At 39.5% G+C, this 12,523-nt stretch overlaps 1 protein-coding gene across 1 annotated transcript in view; it reads left to right on the forward strand.

Annotated features, from left to right (window-relative positions):
• The window catches only part of nrxn2b (neurexin 2b), a 252,766-nt gene that overhangs the window by 220,377 nt on the left and 19,866 nt on the right, over positions 1-12,523 (forward strand). The gene's annotated exons all lie outside the window — the stretch shown is intronic.

Genomic DNA, 12,523 nt, shown 5'->3' on the forward strand with positions numbered 1-12,523 from the left:
GGTCTTAGAAGGCTTGTCTTCATTGGTTGTCCCTTTTGCCAGAATCAACAATAAATCCAATCCACCTTAAAAATACTAGTTTATAATTAAATTGAAAAAATATACATATACTGTATATAAATACATAATGCTACAACAGATAGTGTTGAAATGCAATATTAACGTGTAGAAGTCATTTCTTAAACTAATGAAGTGATGTGGCGCTCGACCAAAATAAGTTTTCCTGCGTGAAATGATGCAGTTGGCTCTATCTGCTCCTGCACTCTCTCTTGTTGCACTAGAATGAATGAAATCAGTCAAACCGCACATGATCTTATAAACCAAACAAACATTTCATAAACATTATAGCATTTCAACAAGTCATACTTACATAAAATGTGACAAATATGAAATCTAATGCTTGTTTGTATAATGGTTGAAGAACAACAGTATATGTACTAGACCAGCTTGTCCTTGTAGCTTCATTTGATGGAGAATTTCTAATAAACCTAAAATGTACTAAATTTGTTTAATGTTCTGAAACCAAAACAAAAGTCCAAATGCACCCCTACATACTCATATTCTGATTCTGTAACAACTTGTAATTTTTTTCCCAAAATAAAAAATCCATCTCTTTCTTTCTCACCTCGTGTGTTTGAGTGTTGAGGTTTTGTTGGCAGCGGAAGTTGTGAATGTGTTTTGGTGTTGTATCTGGATCACCTCACACACAGATGAGTTGAGCTTTGTTAACTGGATTCTTCATTCTTGTTGTAAGTGGAAACGCGTCTCAGAACAGCTCGGAAACGCTCTCTGAGGCACCTCCATTCTAATTTGATGCATCTTGATTACTTCAGATATTTGAATTTACATAATGAATGCAGAAATGTCCCGTGAAACTCGCTCACAGCTAAAGCTCTGTTGTGTGTGAACGTTCGGCTTGTGCCTCCTGGAAAACGACAGCAAGAAAACAATTTGAATGAAATAAAGAAAGATAAATGCATCTGTTTAAACACACCTTCACTTTCACACAACTGCTGGCTTCTTAAGATCTTTGTTTTGTGGAACCTGAAGATGTTTTGGACATCACATGTGAGAATTGATGATGAACCATCAATGCTATTGACATCACTTCTGAGGGTTTGAGTGTTTGTGTGACATCAGGTGATGTAATTCCACACAGAGTCATTTTTCTCTAGAGGACATATTTCATCATCCATCCATGTCCATCATTACTGTGTAAACTGTGTGTGTGTGTGTGTGCTGTCAGGAGCACTGAAGCTACCATGACATGAGAGTTGTGTATCGTTTCAATTTGATCAATTCCAAATCTGATTCTGCTTACCGATTTTGATTCTTATCGATCACCAGTTTCCATTCCAAAGTTTAAGTAAATCATTTAGGGTAACACTTTACATTAAGGTATCCTTTATGAAGCATTTATAAATGTGTTTATTAATGATTAATAAGAATTTAACAAATGCATCATAAAGCTGTTATAACTGCATGAATAAGAAGAAGAATTCTAACGAAATACCTGCCAAATAGTGAGCAGGTGTAAGAACAACAACACAACACCTTACAGTGTCCAGTCTGACAGGCTATATTACAAACAACATCAAGATAATAATCAATCTGCTTTCCATTCAAATAAATGATGAATAAGTACATTTATTAAGCATTTATAACACATGAGTTAAACATGACTCACTATTTGGCAGGTATTTCATTAGAATCCCTCCTTTTACTCATGCAGCTATAACTGCTTCATAATGCATTTATAAATGACTTATTTATCATTTATGAACAGAAATAAAGGGTACCTCAATGTAAAGTGTTACGGAATTTAGATATCAACCTGTGAGTTTATTTAGCCTGCTTATCAACTGGTTTGCAAAAAATATGTATATACACACGTGGATAAAAATGAAGAGACCACTCCATATGTTCATGTAATCACCATTTCTAGATGTATTGTTATCATTTCAGTTCGGGATGTGTTAAATTTCAACTAAATCAAACCTCAGGAGTGACATAAAGTCATCCAACATCAATGTGAAAGACTGACACATGACAAGACTCATGAAAACTGTCATAAAAATCCAGGTTATCACATAAAAAACCACTGAACACACACACACACACACAATCATTGATGACTGATGAGAGAGAGAGAGAGAGAGAGAGACAGGCGTGTGCGTTTGTTTTGTTTTGTTGATGAAATACATTGTTATAAGATCAAAACTGTCTAATGAGAAGTTTGTATGATGTTATCTACCAGCCTGTGTTTTGAACACACACACACACACTTTTGGCCTGGTTACCCATAGCAACCCTCCTTTAGGTGTCCTTGAGTTAGTCTGATGTTGTTTTTTCAGGGCACTCATTCTGACGCCTCTGCTCGAGCTGTAAATTAAATTTAATTTTATTTATATAGTGCTTTTCACAATGTACATTGTTCCAAAGAGGCATTACAGGATAAAATAAGAAAAACTGAAAAACACAATAAATTAAGTTAAATAACACATCTGCCACACACACACACACACACACACAATGGTGGCTTGACAAACATGCTAGCTAATGTCATTTATTTGTTATTTCTGTTGCTTGTTATCAGAAATAACCTGCAGGGATTCTGTTCTTCTATACCAGAAGTTAAGCTTAGGCCTGATCAACATATGGGGTCGGCAGGGCTGAAGCCCCAGGGTCCGCAGAAAGAAGGGGCTATGGGAGCTGTCCTTACATCATTGATTGACAATTCATCTAGGTGGTTGCTGATAAAATAACAATAAACTATTGGAAAATGTTCCTGACTGATATAATTCACCGTCCAATCAAAATGACAGTTTGCACCACCATGTCGGGAAACGCCTCTTTGCGTAATGCTTTTGCATGGCGAGAATATGAAGTGTTCTGCTTTGCTCGCTGGTGTTAAACAAATCAAGTGATAGTGGTGAAAAATAAAGTTAAAAGGGAAAAAATTCCAAAACTAAATGACAGAGTAAGTTCTGGCATGAAACTCTAGATGGTGCAGTCCTAAAGTCTAAACCAATCTGACATAAATACTACACGGGGAAGCTGGTTGGTTCCCTCCGTATCAGCAGCCAATGAGCCTACTGCTTTACGTTTAAATGTTGGCTAGTGATTGTCGTAGCAGTGCAGAGCGTTTCAGAAACCCTCCTCCTTCCCCAAATCCACCTGTATAAATCTGATACATGGTGATCACGAAAGCTATGGGGTTTATTCAAATACTGTATGTTATATGTGCAGCAGCAGCATGTTGTGAATGTATTTGCAGTAGCAAGTCACTTTACTTGCTCCGCCGCAGCAGCAGAAGCTTAGCAGATCTATTCTGTACACAAATATGTCATGTACACTTCAATGCTAAACCATCCAAGAGTTATCATGAAAGAACTACTTCAGTTCACTTTCGGACAAAACATCCATGCCCGAGGAAATTCCCAGGTGCAGCGGCAATACTCATTAAGCATCACCCACCGTCTCAGATCATTGTGCTTTACATGCTGAAGGTGAGTGAGCAGCAGCAGTGAGTTGTTAATGTTCTTGTAACCAACCACTTAGAGAGCAAGGGTTTTATGAATGTTTACTTAGACGACAGTAGTAGTCCGGTGCATGGTGAAATATTGGCACCGGTGCCGCAATGGAATTGTTCTTCCATAGATATTCCTACTGAAGCACAAACATTTGTATAATCTTAACCACATCAACAAAATAAACAGTTAGGATGATTTTACAATGCAAAATGCCTGTCAGATTGTTCTTCCAGTTTAAAATAAACAAACACATAGAATTAGCTAACAGTGTAAATACCCTGTGAAATTGTCCGTCCCCGGTTATATATATATATATAGGTAGAATGATTTAATATGGAAAACACCCCATCAGATTGTCGTAACAGTATTAAATAAACAGTTAGTATGATTTCAAAGCGTAAAAAAAGACGTAAGATTGATGTGCACATGTCTGGTACAGGACCATCTGTTCTTTCATCAGACAGCACATCTGATCGGTAACTAATGCATCAGGAGAGCGCTCCTTCTCAAAGTGATCATGTTTTATGTCTCGTTTGTGGTCATCTGTGGAACTAGAAAGACTGAGCCCTTTACCACAGATGTCCCGGGTACACGACATGGTCAGAAGTATGAATTTGAATGATATCATTAGAGTTTTCTGCTCAGAAAGAAAGGATTCAGCCCTATTTAAAGCATTTATTGTAAAATACAAATTTAAGAGGTATGATTGCTTCAATCAGTTTGAAATTCTTATCTGGTTAATGTTTTTTTAATAGCCTGGAAAGTTTAGTATGCAAACTTAAATATAAGGATTAAATGAAAAATGCAATTCCAATAAAAGAAAAGTAGATAAATAATTAGAAAATTTAATATAGTAATAATAACAATACAATGTAATAAACACTGTGGGGTGGCATTGCAATGAAGAGGGCCGTTGGGTTTGTTATAGCCCCACGTGTTTCCGGCCCTGCACAAAAGCGTGCATGCTCAGCAACATTTGTTTGAAACCGTCTATATAAACATATTTTTACCATGGCATTTGTAGTGACCATTATCAGACTAGCAACCATTGTGTCAAAAACATGATTACTGCACCTTTACTATTATTATCCCATGATTCATATGAGCTGAAGTACGGTGGATCAGACTGTAGACGTGACGTGTGCAGATGTTCATCTGTATGATATCGAGTGTTACAGTCCCATCTCTTTATATTCATAACGTCAATCTCAATGTGTTACTCATTTCTGATGTTATTTACTTCTGACCGTTCAGTGTGTGAGAGAGAGAGAGAGAGAGAGAGACAGACGGCAGGTTTGTTTGTTTGTGTTTGTTTGTGTTATGTCTTGTCGTCTCATCTGCTCTCTTTGGCTGCTGAAATGTGTTGATGCACCACAGACTGACGCTGTTTAGTGATGTGTTTCCCTGCAGACAAAAATAAACAAATAAAACAACCCTCAGCTGTTGTGTAGTCAGGTCAAAGCACAGACGCCAGTGCTCACGGCACAGCGTGTGATTTCAGTCTTAATAACTCATAGTTTATTGTGTTTGTGTACATGTGTGACTGCTCCTAATCGCTCTGAGTGGTCCTCAAACCGGCGTCCGTCCGGCCTGGCAGACGTATGAAATATGAAATTTATGTCTTCTGTCTGAATCGGATGTGACCAGGGGCCTCATTCATAAAACACAAACATCCATGGCAATGTTCATATTTATAAAAACTGTCTTTGAAGTTGAAACGTGTTTAGCGGCACGTCAGGGTCTGAGCAGACATGCAAACTTTTGCTTGTCTGAGTGCTGCAGGTGTTTGGAAATATAAGTCCTTCTTGGCGCTCGTAAAGGATTCAGATGTTGACTGGTGTTCTTTCATATATCAATGACATTATTAGACATCGTTTAAAGGCTGAGATCTGAAAATGTTCAGCTGTGTGCAATTCCACGATCATTTGCGATTTATAGATTTCACATCTTAAAGAGTGGCGTACACACGTTTTCTATGAATCACACATACGCACTTTGAGAAATGATCATGAAATCTAATTTAGGACGGTTTCTATGCAGCTTTTTATAAATGATCTCTGTGAAGTTCAGACACTGAATTCTGTTCTCATGAGCTGCGTTTCAGGTCAGGGTTTGTTTCTTTGTGCACGTGAATGTTTTAGGAAACTGTTTTTATTGATAGATTCATTCTTGTCCTGGTGAATGAATGATATTTCTTCACAAATATTTCCACTGGAATGAGTAGGCTATTGATGTGGTTTCTCTGTCTGTCTTTCTCCCACTGTGCTCTGTACAGACACTTAAGGTCTTTGCACATTCAGTCTGAAAGTTTCATATGAGTTTTTTCATATTTGTCATCCTAAAGATTGGTCACGCACAGAAAGCTTGCACACTGAGTCATATGCGTATTAATTAACCTGTTGGGAAAAAAATGTCAAAACAATACAGCCTGACGCTGCTGTCGCTCTGCCTCTCTCCTGATCTCTCCTTTCATCCCTCATTGACAAGACCTCGCTAGGTTGGCTGTCCTCACAGACTTGACACACAATGACTCTCAGATGCTAAAACCTGTCACAGAGTTCTCATCACATCAGTGAGAAACAATCCGAACAAATCTCTGACTGCTTTTTCTTGCAAATCTGTCAACACTGGCCGGGGGTCTCCCATTTTCCACACATGTCTGCCGCCGTCCATCCATTTTGTTATTTCTGCCTGAAAACCCAGAATTTGAGTTTCCCTCTTGTGCAATTGCGAATGGGCCAATGGTGTCGTTACCTAAATGATAAGGTTCTAGAAAACCAGAATCCTGTTATCAAGCTATTCCCCACTCTCTCTTTATATTCTCTCCCTGTACACTCAGACAGTGCTTTGTGCTGCGAGACGAAGGGGACTCGGTATCATCACCTTGGATTTTGCCACTCGCTTCTACGGTGGCTCTGAATTGTCCAAACGCCTCTCAAAATGCTTGCTACTGATGCGAAAATCAATGACATTTTTTTATGACGGATGAAAATATCGGAGGCACTGTCAAGGGATTCTAGTTCCCCTCTGGCAAAAGCTGCAGCCTCTGCACAAGCTTGACAGTGCAAAATATAAAAAATAGATTTAAGATTATCATTAATAATCTAATAGTGACTGAAGTTTTGTAGCGTCGCCACATCCTTTGTCCAGCTCTATCATCAGAGCATTTGTCAGGTCTGGGAATGGATTGCGTCCTGCCCGCTCCGGTAACCTTGGAACAATGAGACAAGACTGGCTGAGAGTAGAGTACTGTTCTGCACTCTTTGATGCAACAAATGCATCAGTTGTTATTGGAACTGTTCCTGGTTCCGGTTGATCTAACTAGTGCAGCCTATATCTTTGAAATATATATATTATGATAGTGTAGTGTATGCAAGATTAAAAAGATGCGTCTTTAGTCTAGATTTAAACTGACAGAGTGTGTCTGCCTCCCGGACAGTGCAGGGAAGACTGTTCCAAAGTTTAGGCGCTAGATAGGAAAAGGATCTGCCGCCTGCACTTGATTTTGAAATTCTAGGTATTACCAACTGACCGGACGCTTGAGTGCGTAGTGCACGTGATGGACTATAATACTTTACAAGTTCTCTCAAGTAGTGAGGAGCTAAACCATGCAAGGCTTTATAGGTAATAAGCAAGATTTTAAAGTTTATGCGATGCTTTACAGGTAACCAGTGCAAGGTTGACAGAACCGGGCTAATATGCTCATACTTTTTTGTACGCGTAAGAACTCGAGCTGCCGCGTTTTGGACCAGTTGGAGTTTTTGTAATAGGCCTGCAGGGCAACCACCTAATAGTGCATTACAGTAATCTAGTCTTGATGTCATAAAGGCATGTATAAGCTTCTCTGCCTCCGATGGTGACAGCATATGACATAGTTTAGATATATTTTTTGATATATTAAGATGCAAAAACACAATTTTACAGGTGTTGGCGGCCTGGTTCTCAAATGACAGAGTACTATCGAATATAAAGCCAAGAGTTCAGTAATACAAAATTGCTACTCATCCACTTTTTATATCGACTATGCATTCCACTATTCGATGGAATTGCTGTGTTTCATGAGGCTTCGAGGAAATATAAACTGTGTAAAAAATATTTATTTACTTTGTAAATGTGATTGACAGAACGTGAGGTCATATTTATTTTTAACATTGGGAAATTTTGGCAATGGCCTTTACAGTAAATGCTCTTATATTCTGTGTAAATCTCACTTCAGAGTTCTATTCTTCCTGCTGTCACATCTTCTGTGTTCTGTGTTCTGGACTGCTGGGAAATACAGAGTTTGTGTTTGGATCTGTGAATGTCATGTAGTATTTTCTAGGCTATTTAAGGCTATGGTTTTGATCAGCTGATCTCAGTGTTCTGTCTCTTGTTTTGACATTTTGATGCAGTACTTACAACCCGATTAAGATCCACCAGAAAGAAATGCAAATACTTATAATGTTAGTATCTTAATGTAAGATTTTGTTCAGGGGCGAAGAAACGTTTTTGTATATAGAACCAGTTAAGCCCCTGTATGGTTCTTCAGCCACGTTCAGTGCTTTACCCTGAAAAGACAGCTGAACTCTCTCTCTGTCTCTCTCGTGCTGTGTCTGAAATCACTGCCTTGTTCACTCCTTCATTTACATTTACATTTATGCATTTGGCAGACGCTTTTATCCAAAGCGAGTTACATTATCCTATACATTAATACATAGGTATCGGCAATCCCCTGGGATCCAACACACAACCTTGCGTTGTTAACACAATGCTCTTACCACTGAGATACAGGAAAGCTTCACTATTCCCTATATAGCGAATGACATTTGAGTCCACAATATGGGGAAGAATTGAATGAAAATGAGTGAACCATTTCAGACACTGATGTAATATAACCTGCGTCTGACACTACTCGACTTCACACTTATATTACACCTGTAACAAGGTTCAATAGAAGGGAAGGAAGGAGGCGGGAACCGGCGAACATTTAACAACTTTAATCAAATATAAGCAGCTCTCGTCCCGCCTTCCTCACCACAACACCTGTGTGGCTTCATGGATTTGTTAATAAAATGGTAAAGTTCATTTTCCAGACACGTGGCAGTGACATGCTGATGAGAGGTGCATTGTGGGTAAGACCGAGTGTCTATGAGTTTCTCTCTGAATGTCATGTTGTGAACTGTCACTGACTGACTGAATGAATGAAGAAACAAGACACAGACCTTTACTTCCAGAATGCACTCTGTCATCTCTGTCTGTCTGGTCTGATGTGTCGTGCTCTGTAATGATGAAGTTAAAGGACAAGAGTAAATAAAGCCGAGAGTCATTGATGTTGTGTTTGACATTCAAATGTTTATTGTGTTCATTAAAGACAGCAGACCCTTCATCTCAAGCTTTCAGTCGAATCTCTGGTAATTGCACGTTTGTGTGTCTGTGTTTGTTTTGGCTCAAATGCCGCACTGAAGCACTAGAGCTGAAGCACAAGAGCTGCTCAAAACATGTGATGATTTATTCTGGACTTTTATCAGGACACATGAGTGGAACACACGGTGCTTGCAGATGTGAAGTTATTGCTGGTGCATTAGTGTGGTTTCACCATCGTAAACATCACATACAAAAACAAAAAGCGTTTGGTTGTTTAACGTGTCAGAAAGTCTCTTTGTGTCTTGTAAGTAGACAGTTCTTGGCCAGATCAGTTCTAGGAGCAGACTGTTGAGTATTTAACATCAGAGATCACGGATTCATTTCTCACAGAGAGAGACGGTCTGGGTGGTGATGTTTGTCAGTGATCTCAGTGCTGAAGTGCGTCAGCTTTATCAAGTAATGGACAAAGATCCGGCAGGAGGGAGAAAGATCAATGTCAATGCACACAAACTTCTCCTCATCCATCAGACCGCCTGAGAAAGACGAACGAGTGCAGGGAAGGAGGCATCTGAGTTCTGGGACACTACAGACGGGAGGTAGGGAGAGAGAGTCAGAAATGAGGGCATATTTTCAGTACATGAATAAACTCTTTCCTGAAGGGAGGTCAGATGGTCACTGATGGTCAAAGGTTAATGTGTAGATGGAGGTCTGGCTGACAGGGGACTGTTAGAGATTCTGTTATTTACCATGAACTCAAAACATTCGGAGCACCCCGAGTCCAGACTGAATGGTCACTGGAGATGTTCTTGTCCCGCTGGAGTCAGTGTGTTTATACCTGCTCATCCACGACTGGAGAGAAAGCTTTAGTGTGTCTATTCTCAGTATCTCTCATCATGTTATATTCAGAAAATGACATCAGTTAAGTATGTCCAGTAGATGTCTGTCTCTCTCTCTCTGTGTGTGTGTGTGTGTCGGGTTTACGTGTATGTGGTTTGTTTTCTCTTTGCTAATGGGACAATGAATCAGCAGTCAGGACAAACTGAGTGCTGGAGGAAGCTATTAAATAAAGATCACAACATGAGAGAGTGAGTGAGAGAGAGAGAGAGAGAGAGAGAGAGGGGTGGTCACTGATTGGCTTGCAGCTGATGTTTACTCTGAAGGGAGCTGTCCACACAGTGCTGGTGCTGAAGTGCAGGAGCTGTCCACAGACGCAGTGCTGAAAATAAACTCACCTCACAGTACAGTTCTTCTGTATCAAATCACCTTAGATTCGATGATTCAGGTTTGCCTCAACAGCTTGTCATTCACGCCCAAGATAAAGTACCTGAGAAAATCATCTCCTTATGTTGATGAGACGCGATTAGATTGCTCGCTGGTTCTATCTTAACACAGCAAATTTAGTTCATACATAATCCTAATGAGTTGAAACAGAGGCTCAGATGAAATGCATTAGCTGCCATGCTGGTTTTGACTGAAGTATTGATTTAGATTTTGTGTGTGGTGGCTGGAATCTCATACTTTTCTTTCTCGCACGTCTGCAGTTTGACAGAAAGACGTTTCATTTCTGCTTTTCTTTGCTGTCTATAGGCATTGATATGTCTTACGGTCTGTTTCAATCGTGTTATTGAATTGCTTCATTCATCATTTGTTATTACTTGGATGTAAAGCAGGTGTGCATGTGTGATGCAATTTTAAGTGAGTGAGATCTACATTTGGTTTGATAACATCTGCTCCTGCAGGCGTTTTCTCTAAATGAAGCGTTCTGATGTGTTGATTCACAGGGTCGGATCACATTCAGGCTCCATCAGAACTGCAGAGAGAATACAAGATGAGATCACAAACATAATCTAGAAACATCTGAACTCGGCAGCGCCACCCACAGGACTGTTACACGCGCAGCTCAGATTCAGATGATGTTCTGCTCTGTGCTGTGCTGGAGACAGTTGACCTAAAATTGAAACTTCCGTCATCATTTATTCCCCCTCACTCTGTACGTGAGTCTTGCTTCAGTGGAACACAACAGAAGATATTCTGAGAAACATCTGAGTGGTTTTGTGTTCATGCAATGGAAGCCAATGGGTTCTGTGTTGTTTTTTATTGTGTTGTTTAAAAATTTCTTGGTTTGTGTCCAGAGGAACAAAGACTCGTACAGGTCTCATTTTCATTTTTGGCTGAACTAACCCTTGTCACAGATTCACACTTGTGCATTGGCTGAAGGAAACAGTAAACACGTTGATTGATTTCAGATGTATTCAACTTCGTAACATCAGCTTCAGCTGAATAAAGTGTCTGGAAGTGAACATTATAAATATCAATGTCACGTTTCATTTATTGTGAAATCTCTGCAGGTTCTGCTCCAGAGACTCCAGTGACATTTAAGAAATAACAAACACACAGGAGATCACGTTCATCTCTGTCCTGAAAACTCACCAAACGTTTCATATGTGATGACTCTGGGGATAATTGCATTGTGTTTTATTCAGGGATGAATGGGACGTATGTATGGTTGCCTAGCAACTATTGGTTGGACCTTTCTGAATAGAGCAAACTCTTTCTTGTGCTCTATGGGCTCGTCATCATGTGTTTAATAAAGCGATGCTTTATTTTCTTAACTTTTTGTTATCATCACACAACAAAGAATGTGTTGAAACAGCCAATCAGAATCGTGCTTACGAGATGGAGAAAATTTGTGGGTTGGTTGTTTGGAAGGTTGGTTCATTTATTCATTTATCTACTATGAGTGATGTGAGGATATCGACACACTCTCCAGCGCACATCCGCTGACACTCCTTCAGAGCTCTGAGGAAACTCTATAACCACACGCACACACACACACACACATACACACACACACACACAGAGCAGGATCATTTCTGTCGGGCCAGACATTTTGGCACATAGGAAACCCTGGGAGCCATTTTGTGAGTGAGTGTGTGTCTTATAGACGTGTCCATAAAAGTCCATAAACATGTAGCTCTATCTGAACGATCTGATGGCATTTATTCTTTTTTAAAGTAACAGACAAGATTTACAGAGGCTAGTGAGTTGCATCAACATGTGTGTTTGGCTGTATTTTGTTAAAACAACATCAAATGTTTTTAGATTTTGTCAAAATGAAACTACACTATTAACACATTGTTACGAGAATGATCTGATCCACTGAATGAATGTTTTCTTCATCAGTCCTTGATATAAATGTACAGAAACACATAAACACAAAACATAACTTACATCACACACACACACAGAGAGAGAGAGAGAGAGAGAGAGAGAGAAAGACTGATGATAGTGCTGGACTTCTCGCTGAAATATGTGATGACATCATGATTGTGACATCACATGTAGCAATAAATAAAAGCAAGATCTCAAGATAAAGATTTGAGTTTAATTTTGAACACTGTGAAGGGCAAAGGCAGAAGCTTCAGAATTCTCGTTTCATGAAGCGTGAAGCATCGATCGTGTGAACCCGTAAGCGCCTGAGATGAAAGGCCTGTTCTCATTCAGGTCCTCTTCGGTCAGTGGCTGTGAGACAGAATCTTTGTGTCTCTCTCAGAACTCTTCACGTCTCATCTCTTCTGCTCAAGTGAATGATGATAAATTGAGCAAACTCTTACTAACACATACCAAAAAAGGTTTTGAGTTTTTGT

The sequence above is a fragment of the Barbatula barbatula genome (genome assembly GCF_947034865.1).
Source record: "Barbatula barbatula genome assembly, chromosome: 1".
Lineage (NCBI taxonomy): Eukaryota > Metazoa > Chordata > Actinopteri > Cypriniformes > Nemacheilidae > Barbatula > Barbatula barbatula.